The following is a 19,442-nucleotide window of genomic DNA, read 5'->3' on the forward strand; positions in this document are numbered from 1 at the left end:
AGAAATTCATTCGCTGGTCTATTTTCCTCTCGCAGTACCGCTACGATATCTTGTATCGGTCCACTGCTAAGCACGGAAACGCAGATGCGTTGTCCCGTTTGCCTGTTGCTGAGGATAGAGCATTCGATTCCTCCGAACTTGCTTGCATGTTCATTGATGCGGAAACCGATGATGTGGTCGAATCGTTTCCGATTGATTTACGTCGTGTAGCTACAGCCACAGCTGCTGACCCTGTCCTTGCTACCGTTTTGCGTTCTGCTGCTACGCCATGGCCCTTGTCAAAGTCACGGATCGAGGATCCGTTGGTTCGCCGATTTTTTGCTCACAAGGAGAGACTTTTTGTACGACGTGGTGTTTTGCTGTTGTGTTCTGATAATGATCAGTCCAGGGTAGTGGTCCCACGTTCGTTACAGTCCTCTGTCTTACGGCTTCTCCACCAAGGACATTGGGGTATAGTGCGAACGAAACAACTTGCTCGTCAGCACTGTACTTGGTTCGGAATCGATACTGCGATTACGAAAATCTGCTCTTCTGGCATGGCGTGTGCCGAACACCAATCCGCACCACCGCGGAAATTCTTTGCATGGCCAAAAGCCACTTCCCCTTGGCAACGCTTACACATCGATCTTGCTGGTCCTTTCTGGAATGCTCGATGGTTGGTTGTGGTCGATTCATTCAGTAATTTTCCTTTTGTTGTCCGGATGTCTTCCACGACGTCTTCTGCCACCATCCAAGCGTTATCCGCTATTTTTTGCATTGAAGGTCTTCCACAGACTATTGTTTCCGACAATGGCCCACAATTCATGTCCGCAGAATTTCAGTCATTCTGCAATGCCAATGGTATTCAACATCTGACGTCCGCGCCTTTTCGCCGCAGTCAAACGGTGCCGCCGAACGATTGGTCAGGACTTTCAAGTCCCAGATGTTGAAGTTAAAAGAGTCGCATTCTTGGGAGGACGCGTTGTTGCTCTTTTTGTCCTCGTATCGCTCTCAGCCCCGAGATGGTCGCTCGCCGGCTGAGTTGCTCCACGGTCGTCCTCATCGAACCTTGATGTCTTTGCTACATCCGACGCATCAGGTTCCTGTGCAGCGACAGACACCTGCTTTGGCCCCAGGCGACGTTGTATACTATCGTAACTATCGAGGTTCACGGCGTTGGCTCGCAGGGCGCATTCTTCGCTGCCTTGGCCGCGCTGTGTATCTGGTTTTGGGGGCCTCTGGTGGGGTGCGTCGTCATCTCAATCAGCTGCGTCTCTGTCGTCGCACGGGTTCTGCCGCTCCCCGTCTGCTTTCAGCGACGGTGCCGTCCGGTCAGCGCCCTGGGGACCCATCTACTGGCTCGCCTCAGCCCCAGGTGTTACCGACGCTGCCTTCCATTTTGCCCCATGGCGACGCGCCGCCGCCGCCGCCGCCTGTCTTCCGCCGGCGACGCCCGCAGTGGACGCGTCGCTGCAACCGCCGGGCGCCTCCCTGGGTCACGCGCCGCCGACCGCTTCCCGTGACCAGTTGTCCTCCGCCATGGAACTCTTGCCCGCTCCGGACCATATGTCGTCTTCGCCCGTCGGGTGCCCCGGCCCGATGGAGGTCGACTCTTCGGCCCCTCCTGTCTCTTTACGGGCGCATACACCGCATGTTGGCGTGCACCCTGGACTAGGTTTTCAGGCGTTTCCTAGGTCCCCTCGGACCGAATGGCAGGGTGCGGGTGGCACAGCCTCGCCTGTTGTTAGGCTCCCCACCTCGTCGCATACGTCAACATGGGGTCCTCCCCACGGCGGGCGGAAGCCTTATAACACAACCGTACGCCGATTTGCGGGGGAGGAATGTGGTGTCACCGCCAGACACCACACTTGCTAGGTGGTAGCCTTTAAATCGGCCGCGGTCCGGTAGTATACGTCGGACCCGCGTGTCGCCACTATCAGTGATTGCAGACCGAGCGCCGCCATACGGCAGGTCTAGAGAGACTTCCTAGCACTCGCCCCAGTTGTACAGCCGACTTTGCTAGCGATGGTTCACTGACAAATTACGTTCTCATTTGCCGAGACGATAGTTAGTATAGCCTTCAGCTACGTCATTTGCTACGACCTAGCAAGGCGCCATTATCATTTGCTATTTATCTTGTGATGCATGTACCATCAGACCCATGTTCACCAATTATGGATTAAAGTTAAATATTCCAACAGATACGTACTTTCCTTGCTAGTATAACTCCTTTAACTGTTCCAGACCTCACGCCAGCCTGCGTGAGCTTAAACGCGTGCCTTTCGGCTTCACCTCCTAGTGGCTTGGCTGTTTTTCCACGTCACAACAGTTAGCACACTGGACTCGCATTCGGGAGGACGACGGTTCAAACCCGAGTCCAGCCATCTTGATTTAAGTTTCCCGAGATTTCCCTAAGTAGCTTCAGGCAAATACCGGGATGGTTCCTCTGAAAGGGCACGGGCGACTTCCTTCTCGATCCATCCGTAATCCGATGGGACCGATGACCTCGCTGTTTGGTCCCCTCCACCAAATGAACCAATCAACCATTGAGGCAATCATACCACCTACACACCAAGTTGAAGATACCCTTATGTTAAAACACCGTGTCCCGCTGGGAGAATTAGTCCATAACTGCTTGATGCACATTCTCGCCCAATAGGAACTGTGCAACATTCAAGACCTTTCCTAACGGACAGAAGAGGTGAGAATCGCATAGGGAGAGATCTGGACTATTAGGCAGGTGCCTGAGTGTTTCCCACTTAAGTTGGCGTAACATTTGCTGTACGACTTTGTGCTATATGGGGAAGTGCGTTATCATGAAGCCTTTTGTCGCAGTTTCCCGGAAGTTTCGTCTTGTGCAAACCATAATTGCTCCAGATTGCGCAGCACAGTTCCCCAGTGGTGGAGATATAGGTTCCTTGAATTCAATAAGCTATTGGACATGGTAATCCCGGATTACCATGAAATTCTTGGGACAAGGGGACGATGGATCAGACCACTGCATTAACGATGCTTTCGACTTCAGATTCCACTGGCGGCGCCAGCTTTCGTCGCCGGCAACAATGCACTCAAGGAACGCCTTGCCGTCAACATTGAGATGCATCAGGTGCTTCAGGCAAACAACCATCCACTTTGCTTTTTATCTAGTTCCATCTTGTGCAAGTGAAACCGGACTGCAACTGGTCAAAGACTTGCACACTTGGCTATCGCTATTTGTTTTATTCAAAACTTGCTTTTTCTTCGATATTCTGTGCCTGAGCTGTCCACTTGCTGCAGACCATACGGAAGCTTAACTCTTGCTGAGTAATGAGTTGCACGCTACCGAAGCTGATTCGATATCCTTCGCTAGCTCACGAATTGCTATGCATTGGTCAGCCGATGATATCATCAACCTCCCACCTTGTTGCCATTCGTAATGGATGAGGCTGGCCTCCCAGATCGACTGGCGTCTTGTGTCGAATAACGGCCAGCACGGAACTTGAAATGCCATTCCACAACGGTCGTTTTCTACAGATATACACGTTCTTCCTTTTCCTATCGATATATAACTGCGCTTGGTCCCGATTGGGCGCATTTGGTAATACCGTCGCTTCAGCTGACATTTTCGCATTTACCACACGCGCGTCGGAAAGACACAAATTCCACACCAATACCTTGCATACATGTCGATGCTAGCATACCTGCATCGGACTCTCGCTAACTGGCATATATGCTGTAGGAATACTCTCAAACATTAACTTTCCGTCGTCCTTGATACTTATTAGCAGAGATTTGCAAATATCACAGATCGCGTGCAGAGAGAAATATTTTGACTTTTAGAGAGTCAGTGCCAACAAATTAGCTGACCATCGGGCTTTAGTAAGGGGATTTTTTGACGTCCCTACCCCTGGATCGAACTTAAAAGCTTTTTAGCGGCCATGATCTGGAAGATGCTAAGTTAGACGAAATTTTTACAACACCATTCAATAAATCGCCTCCCGAGCGCCAGATGGACACAAATTATTACGCTACACTGTGCAAAATTTCACTACCATTATTTGACACCACCAAGTGATTTCTCTTACGACTAAAGAGGAATATAGACTGAAAGCGTGCACATTGCAAAATCGATACTGGTTTCATCGGAGATAGCTATCTGGGTAGCTAGCTTATCCAGCCCCGAACAAAAGAAGCGGCAGCACTAATGCGGTGTTCCGCACGGAAAGCCGATAAGACTGAAGAAGTTGTTGCGGTGCTGTGGCGTGGCAGGCCTGGTCGTGCCGCTTGCAGATAGCGCCGGCGCCGCGGGGCTGCACCTTTAACGAGCAGCCAGGCGTGCCAACCTGATAAACTGGTCACGGGCACGCGACGCCACGGTCAGATTGCCCGCGGGCGCGCCGAGATGAGGCACGCTGTGTGGCTGTCCAGCTGTGCGGGTGGCACTAGCTGACGCCACGCCATCTGCATTCCTGATAGCGTTACCCTTGCCCCGGAGGGAATCCCCTAATGCGGATACTGGTATTTGCCACTCGTTAGCTGGAACTGATGTACCCATTGCGAGCACTTTTCTACGTGAGACCAACAATGACCTGTATTGATCCGTTCGCAAGGACGAAAAACACTTCGCTAGACAGCGTGACGTGACCACACCCAAACGGAATATGCACAACGGGCTCAAGACAGCTTGTCAAGTAATATAACTAACCAGATATTCATGACTTCCAGGTAATGAACATACGACAGACCAACAGTTTAGATACTATAATGTATTTGCCTTTTTATTTTATCTGACGTTATTATGGCGAGGATTTTTTATCTTACATATGATCAGGCACCTTTTAAGTTCTGCTAATATATGATATCACACTAGATATTGTTTAACGCAAATAATATTCATGATGAAGAGCCTGAAACAAATACACTGGTGTACAAAATTTAAGGATGAAAGCAGGTTTCACTTGATGTATTAAAGTCAAATAATATAGCTTAATGAAACTTGGACAATATTTGGAAAGAACTGCTACAGTACAGTACAGAAGGTAACTGAAAGTAATATGCAAAGAAACCATCAGAAATGGGACTTTTGTTGAAAGACAATAATTACAGCCGCGCGATATCAGCCGAGCGGTCTTAGGTGCTGCAGTCATGGACTGTGCGGCTGATCCCGGCGGAGGTTCGTGTCCTCCCTCGGGCATGGGTGTGTGTGTTTGTCCTCAGGATAATTTAGGTTAAGTAGTGTGTAAGCTTAGGGACTGATGACCTTAGCAGTTTAGTCCCGTAAGATTTCACACACATTTCAACATTAGAGCAATAATTACAGTGAAGTCACCTCGATATATGATGGTCATTTGGCTATCAGGTGGAGCATGGTTTTTAATAGGGTGCGTGATGAGTGCGGACAGCAATGCAATGTACTCCCATGCTGGCCGCAAGGTCAGCAACGAGTTATTCTGGTAGGACGTTCCAGTCCTCCACCATCGTGCTTGAAAACTGTCGTATGGCCTTCGGTCCTTGTGGTCGTGCTGCAAAACGTCTCGCTAAAGCATCCCACACCTTTCTCTGATTTTGTCCTGTGGGATTTAAGTAGGAGAAAAGGACATGCTAGTCCATTCGCCGAATATCATGTCGGTCCAAGAACTCCTCCGCCTATGCTGTTCGATGTGCTCATGCATTGTCATCCATAGAAATGAGGTCAGGGCGTAATTCACCCCTGAACAGACGCACATTGGGAAAGAGTACAGCATTGGCGGGCAGGAATCCTGCACGTGTGCGGTGCACGTGCTCGTGTGCATTTAATAGGTGTTCTGCTTGCACACAGGGGCAAGCTGGCCACCCGCTTCTCTCCCCTCCCCACCATACCGTCTCTCCGCTCCTTCCTCTGTAATGCGTTTTGTTTCCTAGCTTGCTTTACTGAATGAAGGCATAAGTTTAGTAGGAGTGCTTAAAAAAATCATGCTTTGAAAGAGTACCTGTTACCTACGATACGTTTCATTTACTTATCACAGGTGGAGTTTACAATACATTTAATGTCTGGAAAATTATTTCTACATACAGACAAACGCAAACTGTTACGTAAATTTTCATATCTGATGTTTGCTCTTAACGGAGACTTATTAATTTTCATAACAGAAGAAAATCTCTCACAAACGTATGTCGAACCAAACATTGACATTATCTTCGCGGCTTCACAATGGAGACGAGGAAACTCTTGCTGTGGAAAGTCTTGATAAGAGTCTATTACACGTCTTGCCAAAATGAACTTGTCTCTCAGACGAGAATTACACTGTAGATCTATTAATTCCATTTGCAAATTGGGATGAATGTCATCTACGGAAACAGCAAATGGTCTCGAGAACCATTCATAAGCTTGGGATAAATATGATATATCCCCAAGTCGCTTGAGAAATTCCTCTTTTATTGCACTAAACACGGAAGCATTCTTTGCAATTCTGTTCTCACACAGTAGACAGAGTATGGAAATACAGTGCGTTCCGTGACGAGAGCTGTCGTTCCCACAGCTCAAGCTTGCTAGTGAAAGCTTGCATCTTTTCAGCCATTTCACAAATTAGCTAATTTTCTCATTGCAGCTTGTGTTCAATGCATTCATGTGTCCGGTAATGTTCACTAAAAATGCAAGGTCGACAACCCACTCTAGATCTTCTAACTTGAAATCGTACCTTCCTTGTTCCTATAAAAACTGATTTATTGGTATTCTAAGCTCAAAAAATTCGAGACTAAGCCAGCGGCTTTCACTGTAGTATTGTATGTCACCGTACTCTTCCCCAATTTCAGCTAAATGCGTGTGAAACTATGTATAAGCCCTTGGGATCTCTAATAATTAACTGCCCGAATAACAACTTGCATGACGTCCCCCAGTTTTGCTGCTTTGCACAGAGTACTTCTTGGTGCAAAATGCAGAGGCCGCTGTACAATGGTTCTTCTGTACGCTGAGGCTTTTTTCTTAGTAATCCAACAAATTCCATTTGTTTCCCTTTCATTTCAGGTGCTCCGTTTGCTGTCACTGACACCAAACGTTCCCAATTTAAGCCAGCTGAATCGACAGCTTCTTCAACCGCTTTTAGGATGTTCACGCCGGCGGTCGTGCTTTTTAAAGACATCATATCTAAAAAATCCTCTGTTATGTGCAGAGCAGTGTCCACGTCACGGACATAAATCTCTGTTTGTACGATGTCTGAAATATATGTGGACTCATCAAGTGCGATGGAAAATGCAATATACTCCTGCACTGCACTCCTTAAATGATGGTAAACGTCACCTGCCGTGGTACTTATACGACGACTTACAGTCCGCCGAGAAAGAGTGATAGCTCGAAACTGATTTGCATTCAGTGGGCAAAGTAAATCAGCAGCGTCATTGATGCACTCCTTTATGAATTCACCTTCAGCAAATGGTTTTCCAGCTCTCGCTATATTAAGCGCAATCTTAAACTTGCACGTACCGCTGGGCTATCATTGTTGTCGTCTTGAAAAATTGAAAACAGTGGTACATAAAATGTTAAATCAGTTAGATGAGAGACATGACGAAAGAAAGTCGCAGATCTCTCGTGACAACAGCAACTTACGTCAGATTCATCTAGTATCGTCAGATCGCTCTTCTTAAGCTCAGTCCATTTCCCCATCCGCTCAGAATCCGACAATAAACTGTACTCGTGAGATTTATTATAATGGCGTTCAATACCAAACTTCCGCTGACCAGCGAGAATACTGCCACATATTAAACATTTCGAATTTTTCCGGTTTTGCACAAAGAAAAAATGATTCTCCCATTCATTTTTTCATTTTTAAAAGATAGCAAGTCTCCACTACTCCTTTTCCTTGATTCACTCTTCATTTTCCGGTTCTTCAAATACAACGTTCAATACAGTGTCGCAACAGCGTTGGCCGATGAGTGAACCGTGTTCAAGGGTTTGGAGGTCAGTACGCACACGCAACATTATGTCGCCCCACACCATAGTACCTGGCTACCAAAACTATCGTGTTCGACAATGCTGTACGTATCATCGTAAGAGGGCGAGAGGTTGGAACGTGTATCGTTCTGGTGATGCACGTGTTATGATGTTGGGAAACATAATTTTGTATGACTGTAATGACCTTCTAATCTTTAACGTCATTGTGACACTGTACTCCTTCCACATGTGCGTCTTTTCAGGGACGCGTGCGGCACAGACTTCATTCTCGTGGACGACAACGCCCGACTGCATCGAATTGTGCTGATGAGAAAAAGCACAGTCTGTCTGCTATGTGCAACGAAACACTACACACACAGTTACTGAATTTGCGTCACGCAGATTTCTTCGAGGTCGTTGTCTTCCCGATTAAATATATACCCCGAACATTTGATTATGTGCTGCCTTTCTCTTCATGGTCTACGTGTACTGATCGTCCCTCACAATGAGAAGTTACAGCTTTTAATACAGGACAGATAATCCCGAAATATACAACTTTCGAAGCCATCTGAAAGTGAAAGTAACAGTAGCCCAAGCTGACAACAGTCCAGGAAAGTAATCGGGCAGGTAACTGCTCGCCAGGGGTGGGGAGTCAGCTCTCTCCTCGTGAACTTGCCTGGAAGAGCTTCCATTCTGACGGCAGCGTATCGAAGGTGACCTGAATGGAGGACGGATATTTCCATCTCCGCTCACGTTGCGCTCAAAAGGACCAGCAGAGGGGGAGAACAGGACAGCAATACATGGCTCTGACGTAGAAGAGATATTGCTTCCCGCCTGTTCCCTTCCACTCGAGCGATCCCATAGTACGAGCACGATTTTAAGATGGAGAGGGATAATACCCTACATATATTGATATTGGCCACTGAGTGGTACGCACGGATCTTTTATCATTCGCGGAGGAAAAGTTCGAAGCCTTCCGAAGCAGCTTATGTCGCTGGAAGACAATCCATTTTATTTCGTTTGTTCCAATGTGATAAATGTGCCTTTGTGAAGTTATCATTTCTGAGAACACACGCTGTTACAGCGTGATTACCTGTAAATACCACATTAATTCAATAAATGCTAAAATGATGTCCGTCAACCTCTATGCATTTGGAAATACGTGTAACGACATGCCTCTCAACAGCGAGTAGTTCGCCTTCCGTAATGTTCGCATATGCATTGGCAATGCGTTGACGCATGTCGTCAGGCTTTGTCGGTGGATCACGATAGTAAACATCCTTCAACTTTCCCCACAGAAAGAAATCTGGGGACGTCAGATCCGGTGAACGTGCCGGCCATAGTATGGTGCTTTTGCATCATCTGCAAAAAGTCTGAGGTTGCTACTGATATGCCATGTGGCACATCTGAAGTACATCTTTATGTGTCGGTGACTTTCCATCTAAGATAATATGCATATATCCTTTTCCACCTTAACAAAAAAGTCATAAGTCATCCGTAAATTTCATTTTATACCCCATGTGGTCGTACTTTCGTTAGTAAGCGATGGTGTGATGTCCTGTAAAACGGTGTTCTAAAGTCACAAATTACTAAATACCCCAGACTGACTTCTCCTGTAACTTTCAGGATGTAATGTAAGGAAAGCGCGATTTGGGTTTCGGATAACTAATGTTTTCGGGATCCATGTTAGCTGTCATGGAGGATGTCGTTAGATGGAGAACGTCATTGTGTTCTTTGCCTCATTGCGTTTGAGCTCAGAATATGATGTAACTATCTAAACAGAATGGCCGCACAGTCATTATATGGTTTCTACTAACCCACCTGTAGGCGGCTGTGATACTGTAGTCAAAATGCCGACTAAATAAGTAGAACCTATTCATGAAATCTAATAAGAACTGCGTTAGGTTCTGAGGCTTTGTGAAATTTTAGCGAATTTAGCTCTTTTTCACACATCACACATCTTTGCAGTAGTGTGAGAATTTAACTGGGACGGTAATCCTGGATCTTGCTTCGCAAATCAACAACTGAAAAAGGAATTCAGCATTTTTGCTTTTACTTTGCTACGCTCAATGTCATTCATTGTGTTATCCAAGAGTGTCGGGGCACTTTGGTGGCACTGACACCCTTGACATACGTCCAGAAGTTCTTTGGGATTTGTTGGAGGTTTTTAGTAAGATCCCACTAGAATTATCGTTGAGGGCTTCATGCACTGCTCTTTTGACAGTCACATATGTTTCATTTATGGCCGGGCGGTGTGGCCGAGCTGTTCTAGACGCTACGGTCTGGAACCTCGCGGGCGCTACGCTCGCAGGTTCGAGTCCTGCCTCGGGCATGGATGTGTGTGATGTCCTTAGGTTAGTTAGGTTTAAGTAGTTCTAATTTCTAGGGGACCTCAGATGTTGAGTCCTATAGTGCTCAGACCCATTGGACCATTTGTACTATGTGTTTCATTAATAATTTCTCTATCTGAACGAGAAAAATCACAATATAGCAGTTACTTAAGGCAAATATGACAGAGACGTAGGATTGTAATGGTCAGTAAGCTGTTACTACGACTACTGTTAGTATAACAGTACTATTAATGCTGCTGTTACGCAGATTTAACAGCGTCCTACCGAATGTGAAGACAGCTTATTACCTTAGCGCCCATCTTGCGCGTTAGTAATAGTAGTAGTAGCAGGTCTCGTAGTGTCAGTGGTAGTAGTGAATATAATGGTAACAACAATGAAGTTAATCCGGTAACATAGTATTACGGTACAAGCTTTTCGTGTCTGTTACAGTCCCAGGTTCGTAACTTGCTGTTTTTAAGACACTGTTGACAGAGAGTACTGGAATGGAAGCATAGAAAAAATCGTAAGGTCGCTCGTCGGATGTAAATCTGAACAACATCAAGATTTGCATTCTCATTTTACAGCACAAAAGAAAAGACGACAGAAAGGTAAATGTTTAATGGAAGTCAGCGTCGTTAGAGAAGAAAGGCAAGTTGGCTGCGGATGGAAATGGTCCTTGTCCTTTTGAAAGGAACTTTTCCGGCATTTGTCTTAAGCGGGTTAGGGAAATAACGGAAAATCAGCGTCTGGAATTCATGATTGGGACCTGAAACCGCGTTCTCGGGAATGTGAGGACAGCTTGTTACCAGAGCGCCATCTCGCACGGATTTCCAGAATCTGCTTGTTGAGGAACCCACGTCCCAAGTGGAATTATCACTCAGAGCTGTTCGTTTCCAATTTCTATATGTACTCCCTTATACCAGAGTACTGCAAACAGGTATTCAGCGCTATACGATGATCTCTGTTTCTGGAAGTTATTAACAGTACTCTCTCCGATCATAATGGAAAGCACATCACAGTCGCTGTAGGAGGATCAATGGATTGCATGTACATTTATTGACCCTTTACGCTGTTTCGATATGTAATCGAAAGCGCGGTATAACCTCTTTGTCTCTAGCTAAGCAACGGCCCGTTTCGAGGAGCACGTCGCTCGGATTTGGTGGGTGAGGTTCCTGTAATATATTACTAATGGCTACGGAATGCACCAGCAAATTGGAGTTATTTGATCTTAGTCATTGACGTCACGTCCGGTAGACAGGCTTTGTGAGGATAGTAGTCTGTCGACTGCGAACATTCGCGGTTATCCGCTGTATTGTAGGGATTACTGCAGAGTGTAAGCGTGTGTTTTAGGTTTGAGCTAATCTGTGTCTTTCAAGATAGCTAACCTACATTGTTCAAGCCTACTGTTAGTTCATCGCACAGTCATTTTCGCTTAACAGGTTTCAGCCTGTTTTTAATTTAAGGCTCACACTCGTGACTGTGATTTTAAATCAGACACACCACTTTTGTGCAAGGAGACATGGTTGGTTCTGTATATATTTAGTTACCAAGATGGGTAGCCATACTGAATCGATATGCTATGACGTGTGATAATTATTGGAACTTTTATACCATGATGATAATGTAAACCAAAACAGGTAGCTTTGTAAGGGCGTGCTGAAAAGTAATGCCTCCGAATATTCTGTGCAAAACTCTTAATGTTTTACAAATAAAACAAACGTTGTTAACGTGAGACTCTTCATTCTCCGTGTCTACATACACTATTGGCCATTAAAATTGCAACACCAAGAAGAAATACAGATGATAAACGAGTATTCATTGGACAAATAAATTATACTAGAACTGACATGCGATTACATTTTCACGCAATTTGGGTGCATACATCCTGAGAAATCAGTATCCAGAACAACCACCTCTGGCCTTAATAACGGCCTTCATACACCTGGGAATTGAGACAAACAGAGCTTGGATGAGCCGGCCGAAGTGGCCGCGCGGTTCTGGCGCTGCAGTCTGGAACCGCGAGGCCGCTACGGTCCAGGTTCGAATCCTGCCTCGGGCATGGATGTGTGTGATGTCCTTAGGTTAGTTAGGTTTAACTAGTTCTAAGTTCTAAGGGACTAATGACCTCAGCAGTTGAGTCCCATAGTGCTCAGAGCCATTTTGAGGAGCTTGGATGGAGTGTACAGGTACAGCTGCCCATGCAGCTTCAACACGATACCACAGTTCATCAAGAGAAGTGACTGGAGTATTGTGACGATATAGTTGCTCGGCCACCATTAACCGGACGTTTTCAGCTGGCCATGGCAGCAGTCAAACATTTTCTGTATCCAGAAAGGCCCGTGAAGGACCTGCAACATGCGATCGTGCATTATCCTGCTGAAATGTAGGGTTTCGCAGGATGGAATGAAGGGTAGAGCCACGGGTCGTAACACATCTGAAATGTAACGTCCACTGTTCAAAGTGCCGTCAATGCGAACAAGAGGTGACCGAGATGTAACCAATGGCATCCCATACCATCACGCCGGGTGGTACGCCAGTATGGCGATGACGAATACACGCTTCCAATGTGCGTTCACCGCGATGTCGCCAAACACGGATGCGACCATCATGATCCTGTAAACAGAACCTGGATTCATCTGAAAAAATGAGGTTTTGCCACTCGTGCACCCAGGTTCGTCGCTGAGTACACCATCGTAGGCGCTCCTGTCTGTGAAACAGTGTCAAGGGTAACCAAAGCCATGGTCTCCGAGCTGATAGTCCATGCTGCTGCAAACGTCGTCGAACTGTTCGTAGAGATGGTTGTTGTCTTGCAAACTTCCCCATCAGGCATCGAGACGTGGCTGCATGATCCGTTACAGCCATGCGGATAAGATGCCTGTCATCTCGACTGCTAGTGATAGGAGGCCGTTGGGATCCAGCACGGCGTTGCGTATTACCCTCCTGAACCCACCGATTCTATATTCTGCTAACAGTCATTGGATCTCGACCAACGCGAGCAGCAATGTCGCGATACGTTAAACCGCAATCGCGATAAGCTACAATCCGACCTTTATCAAAGTCGGATACGTGATGGTACGCATTTCTCCTCCTTACACAAGGCATCACAACAACTTTTCTCCAGGCAACGTTGGTCAACTGCTGTTTGTGTATGAGAAATCGGTTGGAAACTTTCCTCATGTCAGCACGTTGTAGGTGTCGTCACCGGCGCCAGCCATGTGTGAATGCTCTGAAAAGCTACTCATTTGCATATCACAGCATCTTCTTCCTGTCGGTTAAATTTCGCGTCTGTAGCACGTCATCTCCGTGGTGTAGCAATTTTAATGGCCAGTAGTGCATTAACTTCTGTTAACATAGTCACCGTGGTGGAGAACACACGAGAGACCAGTTTGCTTGTAGCGCTACTGTAAAATGACTTTGTTCATAAGAGTCTTAACTTACACCTCTCTTTGCATCGCTTCATCACTCTCACAGAGAAGTCCTCGAAGGTGTTCCTTAAGTTCTGGTAACAAATAAAAATCGGATGGGGACAAGTCGGGACTGTATGGAGGACGATCGACGACAGTGAACTCAAGGTGTTGGATTGTTGCAGATGTAGCTAGGCTTGTGTGTGGTCTATCATTGTCACGCTGTGGGACAGTGTGTTCTATGCGTTGGCGAACTCTTCGAATTCGAAACTCAATTACAGTACGTTGTTCCTCACGGACTGACATAGATGCGTTACACACCGCTTTGTTACATCCTACAATTCGGAGCACTGTAGTGGTAGAGGGCTTGCAAATAACTAGGATGTAGAATGTTGATAACGCTTGTTTTATTTAAAAACCTTGGAAAGTTTTCACATAAAAAATTCGATGGCGTTATTTTACAGCACGCCCTCTTACAAATGACAGTTGAACAGCTGCGTGCCGGGCGTTTCAAATAGTACGGGTCACCTGTTTGTATTCATCTTCAAAATACGAGGCTTGGAACTTAAATAGTGGCAACTACTTTTTCACAACCGATACAAAAGAGTTACATGTCTGCACCTGCTACTGTCCTTCAAAGTAGTCACCAGCGTTGTGTAGAACTCGTTGCCAGCGATGTGGAAGGCGTAGTATACCGTTAGCAAAGCCTGATCTGTCGATGGTGCGATTGGAGCTGTCTACTGCCTGTTGAATCTGTGCAACAGTTCTGAAGCGAATGCCACGAAGTGGATCCTTCATCTTCGAAATCAAATCAAAGTCACAACGACTTACGTCCAGGGAGTATGGAGGATGGTACAATACTTCCTAGTCCCATCGACCGAACAGAGCAGCCACAGCTTGCGCTGTATGCGCCCGCACATTGTCGTGCAAAATGATGTGTGGGTTGCGCAGAAAGTGTCGCCGCTTCTGTCGCAAAGCTGGTCGCAGGTGATGCTCCAAAATCGAATAGTAATAATGTCCATTGACGGTCTGGCGAGGAGGAACGTAATGCGTTAGGATAACACCAACACAGTCATACACGAGAATCACGATAACTATCACCATAATGGAGCTCTGACGCACTTTCTGCTTTTGCGGCGACCCATAGTGACTCCATTCGTTGGACTGGTGTTTCAGTTTTGGCTTCGTGGCATTCACCTCAGAATTGTTCCAGAGATTCGACAGGCAGTAGACCGCTCCATTCGTACCATCCACAGAACAGGCTAACGGTATACTACGCCTTCCACATCGCTGGCTACGGATTCTACACAACGCTGGTGACTACTTTGAATGACAGTAACAGGTGCAATCATGTAACTCTTTTGTATCGGTTGTGAATAAATAGTTGCCACTATTTTAGTTCCAACTCACCTTTTTTTCATTTTTTCACTTTAATGCCACATCCCTGACGGTTACTGGTGTACCAGACTGAAGACTGCTAGTCTCAAATATGGGCATCGGAAGAAATTTCTGAGAATGCACCGGGCACCGGATTATATAAACGTGAATCGTAAGCAGTGGGAAAATCGAGAAGGAAGAGAATCGAAGCCTTTCATATGTAGTGCAATATAAGGACGTTTACATTTAGGTAGACTGATCAGAAAAATGCAGATTTTATGCAGAATATTTCAGGAGAGGAACCGCTAAGCTTTGCCGTCACTTGTCGGAGCGTACCTGTGGACAAGGAAGAGCGGAATGATATGACATATGTTAGGACGTCTAAGAACAACATGCATGAAAGATGAGGGAACTATTGAGGATAAAAGCTGTAGAGGAAGACATATTTTGAAATATAGTTAAGGAAGTAAGGCGCCAGTGCTACTATGAGATAAAGTGGTTGACACAGAAGAGAAAGTCATGGAATGCTGCATCAAAATAGTCAAATGAACCGTAAAAAATCTGGAAATCTGTGTACAGCTATAGAGATTGAATCAATAAGGACTTTACAACTTTGGAATACATCAGCAATTTGTTGACATAACTTTCAGAAACGGTAGATGCATTATTTTGTAGCAAATAACTGCAAATCTGATTCAAGTAGATTATTAGTGGCTGATTCAGCCACCAGGAGCGCCGGCTAAGTGCATAGTTAAATGGTTACTTTCACCGGGGCAGAACGTGCTCGCTGTGTGTTTTGGTTTCATGAAACCAATTCCGCAACAATTGATCGTCGTAATTTCGGACCGAATACGGTAAAAAAACCTCCAAGCAGGCTTACAATCTTGCTACGCGAATTTTGTTGAGATGGGTTGTTCACTGCGGCTTGATAAATCACCAGGTCGCCCACGAGAGTTTCGCCTGTAGTCCACATAAATCCACGCGACGTGCGTCTCGAGAGACTGGCATTGAACAAAAGAGTGGTGATTACTGCGCTGACGTTTACACTAGGAAACGTAGAGTTCACAAGGGCACAGCACATTAGTGTTACAGATAGGGTTGCTCGTGGGCAGTTCTGTGCGGAAATGCTGCATTGGATGGAGGACAACGAGACATACCTGAACACAATAATCCCCAGCGACGAGTAAACGTTTCGCATGAATGTCGTGGTGAAAAGCTACAACAGCTGAATAAGGGCGGCGAAAATCCACATGCAACCTTGCGACACGTTCGTGACAGCCCAAAGTTGACTTGTTTTGTGCCTTTAGCAAATTGAAAATACGTGGCCCTTTCTTCTGCATGGAGAAAACTGGCACTGGTATTGTCCTGTACCTGGGAATTCTTGAAACCTTTTTACACTACTGGTCATTGAGACTGCTACGCCAAAAAGAAATGCAGATGATAAACGGGTATTCATTGGACAAATATATTATACTAGAACTGACATGTGATTACATTTTCATGCAATTTGGTTGCATAGAACCTGAGAAATCAGTACCAAGAACAACCACCTCTGGCCGTAGTAACGGCCTTGATATACCTGGGAAGTGAGTCAAACAGAGCTTGGATGGCGTGTAGAGGTAGGTACAGCTGCCCATGCAGCTTCAACACGATACCACAATTCATCAAGAGTAGTGACTGGCGTATTGTGAAGAGCCAGTTGCTCGGCCACCATTGACCAGACACTTTGAATTGGTGAGAGATTTGGAGAATGTCCTGGCCACGGCAGCAGGTGAACATTTTCTGTATCCAGAGAGGCCCGTAAAGGACCTACAACATGTGGCCGTGCATTATCCTGCTGAAATGTAGGGTTTCACAGGGATCGAATGAAGGGTAGAGCCACGGGTCGTAACACACCTGAAATGTAACGTTAACTGTTCAAAGTGCCGTCAATGCGAACAAGAGGTGACCGAGATGTAACCAATGGCACCCCATACCATCACGCCGGGTGATACGCCAGTATGGCGATGACGAATACACGCTTCCAATGTGCGTTCACCGCGATGTCGCCAAACACGGATGCGACCATCATGATGCTGTAAACAGAACCTGGATTCATCCGAAAAAATGAGGTTTTGACATTCGTGCACCCAGGTTCGTCGTTGAGTACACCACCGCAGGCGCTCCTGTCCGTGAAGCAGTGTGAAGGGTAACCGCAGCCATGGTATCCGAGCAGATAGTCTATGCTGCTGCAAACGTCGTCGAACTGTTCGTACAGATCGCTGTTGTCCTGCAAACGTCCCATCTGTTGACTCAGGCATCGAGAAGTGGCTGCACGATCCGTTACAGCCATGCGGATAAGATGCCTGTCATCTCACCTGCTAGTGATAGGAGGCCGTCGGGATCCAGCACGGCGTTCCGTATTACCCTCCTGAACCCACCGATTCTATATTATGCTTACAGTCACTGGACCCCGACCAACGCAAGCAGCAATGTCGCGATACGATAAACCGCAATCGCGATTCGCTACAATCCGACCTTTATCATAGTCGGAAACGTGATGGTAAGCATTTCTCCTCCTTACACGAGGCATCACAAAAACGTTTGACCAGGAAACGCCGGTCAACTGCTGTTTGTGTATGAGAAATCGGTTGGAAACTTTCCTCATGTCAGCACGTTGTAGGTGTCGCCACCGGCGCCAACCTTGTGTGAATGCTCTGAACAGCTAATCACTTGCATATCAGAGCATCTTCTTCGTGTCCGTTAAATTTTGCGTCTGTAGCACGTCATCTTCGTAGTGTAGCAATTTTAATATCCAGTAGTATAATTCCACAGATAGATGAAGATGATCGATATGGGATGGTTTACTACCACCAAGACGGTGCACCACGTAATTTCCTCAAAGAATTTTCGAGGTTCCCTCGATAATCACTTTCCAGGTAGATTGATTGGTCGTGAAGGACCAGTCGCATGGCCACCTCGTTCTTCAGACCTGACACCGCTGGATTTCTTTCTCTGGAGCTTCATTAATTTAAGCGACGTGAAAAATCCAATTTATGCTGCCTACAAGTAGATTTGCTGCAACTAGTATAAGAAAAAATTGGTTACCGGTGGAATCCATGCCGCTTAACAACTGTTAGTTACATTTAACCAAAATGACACTTGGCACTTTTACCTGAAAGTTGAGGCTGTTTGCTACGAAGTGACCTATCTACCGACTGATTCTGTAAGTTAATAAATCTCTATATCATTCCAAAGGTCTAAAGTCCTGTTTCACTCACCCTTGACTTCGTAGAAGGGAAACGATATCAGGCATTTCCAGCTAGCACCATGAACGTTTTGCCGCACTTGTTGACGCTTCACGTGACAAAGCTCCGTGTGACAGTTGTGCGCAGAGCGACCGCCGGTAGCGCTCCTAGCGGGAAGCGAGCCAAGACGACGCCCGCAGAGGGCGCGCCAGTAGCGCTCTTTGCCAGTTGGCTCGGCCCTTCCCCTTTAATCTCTGTCAGCCGTTCCCCGCTCCTCGCCTTCATAACTCTTGTTTGAAAAGTTCTCCTTACGCGACGAGAGAGTTCGCCAATGACTGTCAAGTGACTGCGGCCCGAAACCTCTCTCTGCGCTCTTCATAAGACCAGCCAGCCTTGCTCTGGAAGTACAGCAACAGGCTGGAGCGCTACCGCTGTACTGCAGACGATTCAGCGTTTGAGAATATGAAAATTCCACGGACGTTGATCCTAAATTCGACTACTGGTGGTGAACGACCAGGCGACTTAAGCATGGACCAGACGAAGCTCATTTATAACTATTAATGCGCAAAAAATCTCCTTAAGAGCCTGCGTTCCACAATGATACACCTTTGCACTCCTTCCCTATGTCCATACTTTTTATGCGTCATGTATTTCAACATTACTTCCCACTTATAAATAATAAGTTTGCCAACTTTCGGTTGCGCTACCACACCTAAACTGACGGCCATAGTTTCCGTATCCCTGGTGGCCTGACTGAAAAGAGGTTGGCCCAGTTAGTGGGTCAGATATATGCCGATACGCCACTGGGATCTCAAGTTATTGATGCTGGGGTGAAGGTGGTGGAAATCGCAACACAAATAAAAGAATTAGGAACTAACACAAAGAGTTATATTCTGAAATTAGCACAGAATAACGTACTCGTAACCGAGGACAGCCTTTACTCACATAGACACATTTACTGAATCACCTTTATAAAGACGAGGCCTGCTCGGTTGGTCTCAAAATAGAAACCACTGTGAAAATCAAAAATGTTTTATTTGAAACATTTAGCTACACGTTCCAGCATCTTCTCCTTATAAAAGGCCGCCTCCTGCGCTTCCTGCCAATTCTCTACGTTGGTCTGCAGCTTGTTATCTGCGCCAGAAAACTGTCTTCATAGACAGCGGTTCATGTGAGCAGAGATGAAACTCAGGGATGGTCAATTACGGGCCCTATGGTGGGTGATCAAACACTTCCCATC

The 19,442-nt window shown here is 46.2% G+C and overlaps 1 protein-coding gene across 1 annotated transcript in view; it reads right to left on the reverse strand.

The window, feature by feature from the left end:
* The window catches only part of LOC124596589 (acid sphingomyelinase-like phosphodiesterase 3b), a 164,526-nt gene extending 146,208 nt beyond the window's left edge, over window positions 1-18,318 (reverse strand). Inside the window, exon 1 of the mRNA XM_047135786.1 lies at window positions 18,236-18,318. The gene's annotated coding sequence lies outside the window, so the exon portion shown is untranslated. The remainder of the gene's footprint in view (window positions 1-18,235) is intronic.
* Window positions 18,319-19,442: the final 1,124 nt, after the last annotated feature.

The sequence above is a fragment of the Schistocerca americana genome, chromosome 1 (assembly GCF_021461395.2).
Source record: "Schistocerca americana isolate TAMUIC-IGC-003095 chromosome 1, iqSchAmer2.1, whole genome shotgun sequence".
NCBI classification, from domain to species: Eukaryota; Metazoa; Arthropoda; class Insecta; order Orthoptera; family Acrididae; genus Schistocerca; species Schistocerca americana.